Raw genomic sequence first — 12,449 nt, 5'->3', positions numbered from 1 at the left:
GTGGTAGCTGCAAACCCTGAGGACGCTTGGGGTGCTTGCTGCTACAAGGGGGAAAATGTTAAATCCAAGTAATTGACATTTCATAGGGGGGAAATGTTAAATCCAAGTAAATGATAATTATGTATAATTCCTTTGAAAATTCTTAGAAGTCTGGGAGCCTCAAGAATCAAAAAAGACAGTATTTTTTAATAAACATTTATTTTGAAAAATTATGAATCTGTAACATTTAGTAGAGCTTTATAGTTTCAAAACAATTTTCACATCCCTTTTTGATCCTTATGATACCACTAGAGGTAAGGCAGGCAGTATCATTCTTCATTTAAAGTAAATCATCCCCCAGTTGAAGTAAACTGAAGACTTAGGAGTTAAATGAGTTACCTAAGGTCATATAACCAGTAAATGGTGAAGCTGAGACTAGAATCTAGACCCATGATTCTTCTACTATGTACTACTCTTTTACTGCCAATCTACATGATTCATAATTAAAATATTCATGTTGAGGCTTAACTTAGGTTCTCACTCTATAGGACTATCTTTTTCTGATTACTCCCACCCCTCAGAAATTACTTTTTATGTGTGTATATATGTCTACAATTAAATATACACATACTTATATGTATGAACAGACATGTATACACGATATTATATTTGTCCATGTATATGTTCTGCCTCCCTAGAACATAAATTACATGAGAGCAGGGGCTTTCCATTTGTATTCCCAGTGTCTTATACACGTAGGAGATGTTTAATATATGCTTGCTGAATTGAACTGACTTGAATCAAATAATGTTTCAAGCAACCACCTTATGAAATACAATTTTCAGTTCAAAAAATCCCTTTGTGGAAGGAATTATGGGTCAGTGTAAATGACTTGGAGCTCAGCTTCGGATACAGTGGTGTACCAATTAACTTAGACAAAATAACAAAATTTTTGATGCATATAATAAACTTTACGACTTTTTGAATTCTTTAAAATAAAATCTTTGGGGGCGTCTAGGTGACACAGTCAGGAGGACCTGAGTTCAAATGTAGCCTCAGACACTTAACACTTACTAGCCCTGTGACCTTGGGCAAGTCACTTAACCCCAATTGCTCTATTTCCCCCCCCCAAAAAAAGCAAAAAAAAAAAAAAAGACATTCATTATGAAATCACATTAGAAAATATGCATACTTTTGACAGTTGATTTTTTTCTAAATCTAGACTTCATTATAGCCCATAGGTTTTCAAGGGGTTTCAATCAGATAAATTCCTAGGCCACTGAAACATGTTTATTTTCATCTTTTGGATAAATTTCTTAGCCCTTCATGACATGGCGCAGGGTTGTATTGCAGTATTACAGCTCTGTTTTGGAATTTCTTTTTTGCTTTTTTTTTTTTTTGGAGGGGGGAAGGTAGGGCAATTGGAGTTAAGTGACTTGCCCAAGGTCACACAGCTAGTTTTGTGTTAAGTGTCTGAGGCCGGATTTGATGTGTTTTGGAATTTCTGTAATTGCAGAAGAATTCTGCTTCTCAGTATATGAATACATTTATCAGAGTTCATCATTTTCTCAGTGGGGACAAGGCTTCTAGGCCCACTGCAAGTTTTTTTTTTTTAAACATTTTTAGAGGTGAATATTTTAGATCCTGATGAAGATGCTTGGCTCTTAAAGGTTCACTTAGATTTCTTCAGGCAACAGTTTTGATATATCCTTGAATGAAAAAGTGAATTTCATCAGTAAGAATTACCTTTTCCTAATCTTCATTACTCAAATCTTTGTATTGTCTTGACCATGGCAAACATTTTTTTCTTCACTGAACTAGTGTTAATAGCTGTCTTCTCTTTCCTCTTCCAACTTTTAAAAAAGCTTATGCTACATTGTCAGGGAATCAGTAACAATCCTTCCATCTGCCAGGTGCCTATGAAGGTCTTTGCTTATTCTCTAAGGATGAGTTAAGGCTGATTTGCTGTAAAGTTTTGTCAGTCTTAGGCATTGCTTTTTGTTTTTAAACACCTTCCTTTTCCCTTAAGTTCAACTGATTCTGTTTCATTTGTAGGCTAGAATGATCCATGCAATCCTTGACATTCATCCATAAGCCACTGTATTTCAGTGTGCTCTTTAAGAACTACAACTTCTGTGAGTGACCTTTGAGTAATATCTCTTCTTAGAAACCACAGAATTAAAAACACAACAAATCAGTGATGAAACATGTATATGGCACAAAATACAGTACTCAGAAAACAGAAAACTAACCAAAGGTGGGAAAACCAGCTCATCTGGTCTAAGGTCAGACACTCTGAATCAGCTTAGTTCAGATGGAAGCATGAGAGCATGACCATTATTGTCACGAAATGAAACCATATCAAAATCCTTGCTTGGCCCAAGTAATTTGCACATGACTGTAAGTCCTTACTCATGAAAAAGTACCTTCAGTTCAGTAGCTAAGTTGCCATCATTACTAGGCTTCAAGTACTTGTCTCCCCAAAAGGAAGACATGGTTCTTTGCTACTTGTATTGGATTTGAGAATTTTTCTTTTGCATCTACTCCCCAAGAATGCTCATTAATGCTGATTCAGAGGATTTGGCATTAGCAACTAGACTAGTCTAAACCACCTGTCTCTCATTAGAGGTGGCAATAAGTTTTAATCATTGTTAGTCAGGCTTGGCATCCTGTTTCAACGTTCCCAAATCATCTACTACCCTCTTTCCTTTAAAATGTATTGCTGCTAATACCACTACTAGGTTTGTATCCCAAAAGAGATTTAAAAAAAAAAAAAGGAAAAGGACCTATGTGTACAAAAAAAGTTTATAGCAGCTCTTTTCTGGGGGTAAAGAATTAGAATTGGAGGGAATGCACATCAATTGGTGAATGGCTGAATAAGTTGTGGTTTGTAATTGTGATGGAATACTATTGTACTATAAGAAACGATGAGTAAGATGCTCTCAGAAAAACCTAGAAAGACTTACTTGGGTTGATGCAAAGTGAAATATAATGGGTACAAAGTAACAACAATATTGTAGGCTGATCAGCTGTGAATGATTTAGCTATTCTCAGCAATACAATGATACATGACAACTCTGAAGGATTTAGGATGAAAGAACTGATGTCCTCTGAATACAGATTGAAGCAACTTTTGTTTGTTTGTTTTTCACTTTATTTTTCTTGAGTTTTAAAAAAAATTATGTTTTCTTTTACAACTTGACTATTATGGCTACATGTATATAACCTATATGGAATTGCTTGTCTTCTCAATGGGAAGGGGGAAGGAACAGAGAAAATTTGGAACTCAAAGTTTTAAAGACAAATGTTAAAAATTGTTTACATGTAACTGGGAAAAAATTAAATATTAAAGGCAAAAAATTTTTTTAATGCATTGCTGCTGCAGCAAGATTTTTACAGGCAATATGCTGTAGTTGTTGTTCAGTCATTTTTCAGTTATGTCCAACTCTTCATGATCCCATTGGGATTTTTTTGGCAAAGATACTGGAATGGTTTACTATTCCCTTCTCCAGTTTATCTGACATAAGGAAACTGAGGCAAACAGGGTTAAGTGACTTGCCCAGGGTCACATAGCTAGTGAGTGTCTAAGGCCAGATTTGAATTCAAGAAGATAAGTCTTTCTGACTCCAGGCCTGGTGCTCTATCCACTGCGCACCTACCTGTCTCCAATATAGGATATAACAGCATGGTAAATCTATACAACTTTGGGATAGGTTCATAAAGCTCATAGGCTCAGGTTCCATGTGAAAAATGTGACAATTATTACAGTTTCAGATTTGGAAAACTAATTTCAACAATGGTACAAAGCTCTCATGTGGGACCTAACTCTGGGAGGAAATACTAGCATAAGAAATATCTGGAAGAAAAAAGCTGTGTGTAAAAAATTGCCCACCAAATCTCAGGATTTCATAATTACAATTTAGATGACTTTAAAGAAACAATTTGGCTTCTATCATGAGGCTACTGATAATTATCATTTATAGATATATAATTTTATAATTTTTTGAGTGGATCTTCATTGGTGAATCTGATATTCCAAACTTTGAGGAACCCAGTCCCTCAAGTCTGGTCAGCATGTGGTCATGTAAGACACTATTATTTAAGAATTTTAAGCCAGTTATAAGATTGGAAAGGATTCTCAAAGGAGACAAGACTCTACCAGAGAAGGAAATTCTTAAGGAAACTGGGAGCCTATAGGATACTGTAAAAAGGCTAGGGAACAGTTGGACATTTAAGGACCTTTACAATCCGGTGTCAGCTTACCTTTCCAGGTTTGATGCACATCTTCCCCTTCCCTCACCCGGTTCCAGCCAAACCAGTTTACTTGATGTTGTTCCCTGTATAGGACATTCCATCTCCTATCTCCATGCTGTTCACAGACTGTTCCCTCCCCCCCCCAACCCTCCCCCACCCACCACCTGGAAAGCCCTGCTTTTTTACCCTCTGCCTCTTAGAATCTCTAACTTCCTTCAGTGCTAAGATCCACCACTTTTATGAGGCCTTTACTGATCCCCACACTTGTTTCTGCTCTACCTCCTATACTATTTTATATTTACTTTGCATATATCTTGTATTTATTCATATGTTTTCTTTCCTGTAATAGAACATATGTTTATTGAGGGCAAGGGTTAGTTGGTTGGTTGGTTTTTGATATTCTCAATGTCTAGCACAGTGTTTAGAACATAGTGATTAATGAATACTTGTTGGATTTAATTGGAGGGCTCCAAGATGATGGGAGCTGAGGTTGTGATGGAGTTTACAGGCAGATCCCCAATCATGGAAGGGTAGTGGCACCCTGCAGATGATCGGTAGACTGACAGACCTATAGTTTCAACTGTCATACACACACACACACACACACACACACACACACACACACACACACACTCCTGCCTGGAAGTGATGTGGCTTTAACCTTCAGTGACTTCATATTTAGGGAGATGCCTTTTTTTCTTTAATGGAAGGATTAGGATAGAGAACTTTGGCTCCCACAATAATCTCAGAGATTCATTAATATACCTTGCAGAAAACTTCTATTCCTTTCACTATTGTTGGAGAAAGAATAAAAACTTAAAGCTAAACTTCAGTCATGGGTTTCAAGCAAATAACATTCAGATCATTCTAATTCTGATTTGCCTTTGATTTCCATCAAGAAAATAGTATTTTGGGTTGAAGTCAATCTTATTTAAGGGAAAAGGCAAACCTTCCTTAAATGGATTAAGGATCAAGTTACGTTAGAATGGCTCAAAGAAAAAGTAAGATCTGTAATTACCACACAGTTAACATGAAATGTGAGGTTTTATTATTTTAGAGACAATATAATCTTGTGGAGTTAGAATTGAGAAGCCTTATTCACATCTTAACTAGGAGCCATGGGGAATAGACCAAGCCTCTCTGTGCCTCAGTTGTCCCTTCTCTAAAATAAGGAGACCTCTAGACCTACCTCCCTCAAGAAGTTCATCAAAAGCTCTTTGTAAACCTTAAAGTGTTATATAAATGTATTATTATGATGATAGCCCCATGGAAACAGAAAGACACATAACATGGAAAGAAACAAAGGCCAACAAAGGACTTCCAGAAGTCTTCAAATTCATTCCTGGTACCTGCAAAGCAGCCTTCACCCAACCTTTGCAGGAGGGAAAGCTGATATTCCCTCCCCCAGGAAGGGTTTCATAACTCTTTCATAGCCATTTAATAAGGCTGATAGTCAATGCAGAGCTTAGCCAACTCTCAATCCTTCTTGTTGCTTTTTCTTCTGTCTTTGGTGGAAATGGAAGGTTCACCTTGAGTTTTCTCCTCTAGATCTAATGGGGCAGGGCAGAAAAGGGGAAGAACTGAAAAGTAGAGGTGGGCAGTTGGCTTGACCACTGTTGTAATTTCCTTGACCTGTGTGCTCTTTCCCTGCCCCGTCCCCCTGTTCCAGAACCAGAGGGTGTCTATCTTCATTCATTCCAACCCTTTTTCTCTCATCTGTAGATGGTGGAGAAGCTTCCTGAGAGGCACAGAAAAGAAATGATTTAGCTAAGGGACAGACATTCAGCTGTTCTGCCTCAAAACTGGAGACCTCCTGGCTCCTAAAAGCTGTAGAGTTATTCCTTTGTTACTTAGTAATGATTGCCTTTATTTGAGGGTAGAGTTTAAAATATACTTTGCTTTCACATTCATTGCTTCATTTGGTCTTTAGAGCTTCCCTCCTTCCTAATCTAATAGGTTTAAATATAGCAAAGGAGTATTTATCATCATCATCTTTGAATTTTAGAGGTGGAAGAGACCTTAGAGATCATTTAGTCCAAACCCCTCATTTTACAAATAATAATAACAAAAATATCTAGTATTTTATATCACTTTAAGGTTTGCAAAGCACTTTATGTGGGTGAAGTAATTTTATCTTCACAACAACCCTGCGAGGTAGGTACTATTATACCCATTTTACAGAACAGATGAAGAAACATATTAGTTAAATGACTTGCCTGAGGTTACACAGCAAGTTAAATGTTTTCTGAGGGCCAGAGAGGTTAATCAAACTTGTCTAAAGTCACAGAGACTTAAAATATTATTAAAAGCATTAAATAATCCTGTTCTTGGCAGAGACTGCACAAAAGGTCTTCTACTTCACTGTCCCTCATTCTAGGACAAATCTAATAGAAAATAAAAGGAAAGGAGAAAGGAATAAGCATTTATATAGTGCCTACTGTGTGCCAGGCACTGTGCCAAGCACTTTACACATGTCATTATTCAGATTTACAATTGAGGAAACTGAGGCAAACAGAAATTAAGAGACTTGCCTTAGAATCACACAGCTAAATAAGGGTCTGAAGTTTATTTGAAATTGAATCTTCCTGATTCTCTGCCCAGAGCTGTATCAACTGTGACACCTAGCTGCCATTAACATAGATTTTTATTATATTAAAGATATCTAGGGAATGAGATTTGTGTGTTTGGTTTGGGGCTTGGAGAGAGGGAAGAGGAGATCGTCAGATATTTATCCCTTTTGGATTCCTTTCAGAACCAGGCCAACCTCCCTGGGCCAGGATAGAGACAGCTAACTCTCTGCCTGTCCTGCCCCTTTATGCTACTTCTACATTAACCTAGTCCTTATGTGACCACATCCTTTCCTCACAACCCTAGTCATCCTGTCCAAAGTCATCCCAACCTCTTTTTGCTTTCCTTCCCCCTTTTCGCTTCTCCTTTGGTTTGATAGTCCTCCTCTTCTCTTCCCTTCCTGACATTTTACCTCCTTTCCCTCTTTCTCATTTGGTGTAATCACTACTGCTCCCACTTTCCATGACATGGAATCCCCATCAGTAGCACCTCTGTACCCCCCCCCCATCAGATGCCTATTATCCCTTTGTGCACTTAGGTGCCACAACTAGAAACGCTCTTTAAAAAGCAACAATCCAAGTCCCAGCAAAGGCTATTCTAGTCTAGGCCCAAAGTCAAAACCATCACCAATTTCCTGGAAGCTTCAGTTTATGAGATAAATCCTGAGGAAAGTTATCCAAAGGGAGTCCCAGGTTTCCTCTTCTGTTCCTTCTGATCTCAGAGGCCCTGACTTCCCTTTCCCACCGTTCCATGATTCAACCTCCAGTGCCCTCTTCCAAACTTCTCAGGAAAGTTGAGTTGACTAAGTAAAGTTTGGGAATCTGGCCAAAGTTCCTGAAGTGAAAATAACCTCCTGGTTCTTACAAAGACCCCACATTAAATTCTTCTCTCCAGAGGTAAAGGACCATGAGAATGGCTCCCAGATAATTTAATATGGATGAAGCTACTCTGAAAGTCATCTCAAGTTTCTTGAGTTCAATCAGAAGGTAAAAAGGAAGGGGAATATTCAAGGGTTGGCCTTAAAGATTCCTTCACCTCAGGAGACAGACTCTTAGGCTATTCATTTGTTCTTTGAACATTTCAAAGAGGCAGTTGGGTAGCAACTTGGAGAGTGCCAGCTTTGGGGTCAGGAAGACCTGCACTGAAATCCTCCCTCAGATACTCAGTATTTGTGACCCTGGGCAAGTCTCCTGACCTCCCTGAGACTCAGGGAGCATCATTTGTAAACGTTAAAGTACTATACAAATTAGCCTACTGTTACAACCCAATATGTTGTTTACGATATATAACCTAAATATTTTTTATATTAGAGTGGAGAGTAGTTGTCTGGTCTGTCTTTCCTTTGTTAATGAGTACAGGAGCAGTGAGTGAGGGGGGTCTGGAGGGAGAAGACACTTTTACTAGGTGATTTTAGAAAGATGATACTTCTCTAGATCTCAGTTTCCATCTATAAAATGAAAGGTTCATATTGCGTAACCTCTAAAGTCCCTTCCAGAGTTTTATGGGTTCTTTAGATTGCTGATTTGTTGGCATCCTGGGATTTCTACAAGGAAAAAGACATAGTCACTCATATTCTCACTTCTCCTCTGACCCACCTGCTATCCACTATCTTTTAGGGCATAATATCTGGTGATCTCCAATAAAGCCCCACTCTACTGCTTCATCATATGTGGAATTGACCTTGAATTCTAAAGACTGTGTTACTGGCCATCTCTAACCCTGGCAGGTAAGCTGGTAAACCTGCCAAGTAAAGGCCTGGTGGCAAGACTATAACCTTCCCTACCAATCAGGAATATGACTGAACAAATTGTGATATTTGAATGTATACTGTTTTACCTCAAGAAATCACAAAAGGGATGGTTTCAGAGAAACCTACCAAGACTTGTATGAATTGATGCAGGGTGAAATGAGCAGGACCAGGAGAACAACTTATACAATAACAACGACACTTTAAAAACAAACAACTTTCGAAGTCTTAAGAACTCAGTGAAACAACTAACCTTGATTCCAAAGAACTAATGATTAACCATGCTACCCACTTCCTGACAGAGAGGTGATAAACTAAATGTGTTAAATGAGACAAATATTTTTGAACATGGACAATGTGGGCATTTGTTTTGCTTAGTTGTGCATATTTGTTAATTTTATTTTCCTTTTTAAAAAAATTGACATTGTGAGAGGGAGGGAAAATGAGTGCTTTGTTAAATTGAAAAACAAAATTAATTCAAAAATAAAATTTTACAAAAGACTACATTTGTAATGTAGCTAAGTGCTAAGAGGACACCAAATGCTTTTTTTAAACTATAATTTAAAATTTTTCTCTTTCGCATTTAATTTTAATTTTATTCATTTTTCTCAATTACATGTAAACATTTTTTTTTAATTTTGAGATTCAAATTCCCTCCCTGCTCCTTGAGAAGGCAAGCAATTTTATATAGATTCTACATATGCAAGTCATACAAAACATTTCCATATTGACTGTGTGTAAAAGGAAAAAAAAACCCTAGAATAATAAAATTTTAAAAAGTTATACTTGAATTTGCAGTCAGACTGTCAATTATTTCTCTGGAGGTAGATAGCATTTTTCATCATAACCCTGGCAGGTAAGCTGGTAAACCTTTTTAAAACCTTTTTAAAAGTCCTTTAGAATTGTCTTGGATCATTGTGTTCCTGTACAACAATTCTTAAAACTATTTATTAAAGTGAGATTGAGGGATTATGATTTGCATTGGTGATAAAAGTCCCTACAAGGGATTTTTAAAGCATCAGACATAAGGGCTTCATAGTCAAGTAGTTAGAACTCAATCCTAGGCCTTGTTGCCAAATGCCTGTCATATCTGACTATCATCTTGAAGTTAACGCAGTTAGGTGGTGTAGTGGGTAGAGCTTTGGTCCTGGAGTCAGGAAAGCCTGAACACTCAAATTTGACCTCATATACTTAGTGTGACCCTGGGCAAGTCCCTTAACATCTTTTTGTAGTTTAGTTTTCAACATTCACTTCTATAAGATTTTGAGTTCTAAATTTTCTCCCCCTCATTCTACTCCCCCCTCCCCAAGATGGTGTGCAGTGTGATATAGGCTGTACATGTACAATCATATTAAACATATTTCCACATTAGTCATGTTGTAAAGAAGAATTAGAATGAAAGGGGAAAACCACGAGAAAGAAAAAAAAAGGACATAGTATGCTTTGATCTACATTTAGACTCCATAGTTTCTCTGGATATGAATAGCATTTTCCATCATGAGTCTTTTGGAATAGTCTTAGATCCTTATATTGTTGAGAATAGTTAAATCTATCAAAGTTGGTCATCGCACAGTGCGGTTGTTACTGTGTACCACGTTCTCCTGGTGCTACTTATTTCACTCAGCATCACTTCATGTAAGTTTTTCTAGGTTTTTCTGAAGGCCACCTGTTCATTTCTAATGGAACAATAGTACTCCATTACATTCATATATCACAATTTGTTCAGCCATTCCCCAACTGATGGGCATTCCCTCAATTTTTAATTCTTGGCCACCACAAAAAGAGCTACTATAAATATTTTTGTACATATGGGTCTTTTCCCCATTTTTATTATCTCTCTGGGGTACAGACCTAGAAGTGGTATTGCTGGGTCAAAGAGTATGCACAGTTTTATAGCCTTTTGGGCCTAGTTCCAAATTGCTCTCTGTAATGGTTGGATCAGTTCACAACTCCACCAACAATGCATTAATGTTCCAATTTTCCCACATCTTCTCCAACATTTATCATTTTCCTCTTTTGTCATGTTAGTCAATCTGATAAGTGTGATGTGATACCTTAGAGTTATTTTAATTTGCATTTCTCTAATCAATAGTGATTTAGAGCATTTTTTAAAATTTGTAAGATAATCTTTTTAAAGTTTTTTATTAAATTTATTTATTTCCTTTTAGTTTTCAACATTCATTTCCACACGATTTTAAGTTCCAAATTTTCTCCTCATCTTTTCCCTCCCCCCACTCCAAGATGGCATACAATTTTATATAGGTTTTATATATACCTTCATATTAAACCTATTTTCACATTTGTTATGTTGTAAAGAAAAATTAGAGCCAATGGGAGAAACCACCAGAAAAAAGAAACAAACAAAAGATAAAGAGAGGGCAAATAATATTTTTTCATCTTCATTCAGACTCCATAGTTCTTTTTCTGGGTGTGGATAGCATTTTCCATCATGAGTCTTTTGGAATTGTCTTGGATCCTTGTATTGCTAAGAAGAGATGTCTAGTAAAGTTAGTCATCACAACAAATTAAAGCTGTCTAAAGTCATATGGAAAATATGTATTCTTATAAATTTTACTCAGTTCTCTCCATATTTTAGAAATGAGGCCTTTAGGGGCGGCCAGGTAGCACAGCCAGTAAGAGCACCAACCCCAGAGTCAGGATGACCTGGGATCAAATCTGGGCTCAGACACTTAGCACCCACCCAGAAACACCTGGCCACGTAACCTTGAGCAAGTTACTTAACCCCAATTGCTTAGGGGCTCCCAGGTGGCTCAGCAAGTAAGAGCACCGGTCCCAGAGTTGGGATGACCTGGGATCGAATCTGGGCTCTGATACTTAGCACCACACCCAGAAATAACTGGTCATGTAACCTTGAGCAAGTTACTTAACCCCAATTGCTTAAAAAAAAAAAGAAATGAGGCCTTTATCAGAGACACTGTCTATAAAAGTTGTTTCCCAGCTTTTTGCTTCCCTTTTATTCTTGGTTGCATCAAAGGCCCTTAACATCTTTTGGCCTCAGTTTCCTTATCTGTTAAGAAGATAATACTAGCACATACCTCACAGGATTGTTTAAGGATTAAAAGAGATGTTTATAAATGGCTTAGCTTATATACTGTGCTTAGCAAAGTGCTTGACACATAGCAGATACTTAATAAATGTTTTCCTTTTATTGTGGTATCCAAGCTCTAAACCCAAATACTTGTTTGTCATTTAGCAAAAAGCAGAAAGATGTTTCTTGGTATTCCAGTGTGACATAGTAGATAGTGTATTGGGCTTGAAGTGAGGAAACTCCTGTCTCAGATACTTACTAACTATGAGAGCCTTCCCTGAGGATCTTCTTCTCTGAGGCTTAGTTTCCTCATCTGTAAAATGGGGAGGACAACAATGCCCTACTTCACAGTATTGTTGTGACCCTCGTGTAAAATAATGACTGTAAATTGATTCACATACCTTAAAGTATTATGAAAATGTGAGATAGTATTGCCTAAACTCAGTCAGTTCTTTATGAAGCATTGTTACTAGTTTTTTTGTTTATTAATCATTTGCCAATAAACAATCTCACACACACACCTTCAATAGTACCTTTCCATAAAAAAGTTAAGCAAAGTTATGTGGTCATCATTCACATGTGAGTGTGAATGATATTATGTGCAACTTTTCTTCTCCCTTCCCCCACCTTTTTGGTAGTTTTACTGTTTCTTAACAGAAAGAATGTGTTTTATGTTATTTAGAACTAATATTGTCTATTGTAGTTGACTGAAGCTTTGTTGTCTTCTCATGCTACCTTCATTTATATTGTTTTAATCATTATTTATATTGCTTTTCTGATTCTTCTTTCTTCAGTTTGTATCAGTTTATACAAATCTTCCCTTTTTTTATTCTTCACCTTCATTCTTCATAG

Source organism: Petaurus breviceps, unplaced genomic scaffold (genome assembly GCF_028583685.1).
Source record: "Petaurus breviceps papuanus isolate PSGF00001 unplaced genomic scaffold, PetGlider_PUasm1.0 685, whole genome shotgun sequence".
In the NCBI taxonomy this organism is placed as follows: domain Eukaryota; kingdom Metazoa; phylum Chordata; class Mammalia; order Diprotodontia; family Petauridae; genus Petaurus; species Petaurus breviceps.
This window is presented reverse-complemented; position numbering follows the sequence as displayed.